The sequence below is a fragment of the Mus pahari genome, chromosome 10, assembly GCF_900095145.1.
Source record: "Mus pahari chromosome 10, PAHARI_EIJ_v1.1, whole genome shotgun sequence".
Classification (NCBI taxonomy): domain Eukaryota; kingdom Metazoa; phylum Chordata; class Mammalia; order Rodentia; family Muridae; genus Mus; species Mus pahari.
The window spans coordinates 92,241,430-92,241,867 of NC_034599.1; positions in this window are offsets into that span (position 1 = coordinate 92,241,430).

The following is a 438-nucleotide window of genomic DNA, read 5'->3' on the forward strand; positions in this document are numbered from 1 at the left end:
GGGTTTTCATGTCACATAGTTTGATTATAATGTGTCTACGAGGATATTACTTCTATTTGGCTTGGCTGAACATAGTTGACTGTGGATATTGAGAAACAGATCTTACCTAAAATCACACAAAAAAAAAAAAAAAAAAAAAAAAAAAAAAAAGGCTTAGTCTCTGAGCATCTCATCTGTCTTCATGCTGAAAATCCAGCCAGATATATGACTGCAGAGCTCAGTTTGCCTCTTGCGACTCATTGTATCAGTTACCTTTCCATTACTGTGATAAAATACTGTGACCCAAAGCAATATAAGGGAGAAGGAATTTATTTTAACTTAACTTTAACATCCACAACCAGGAAGCAGAGAGACGATAGAAGGCTATAAAAATCCTCAAAGCCACCCCCCAGTGACTTCCCTCCAGAGAGGTTCCACTTCCTAAAGGTTCCAGAACTT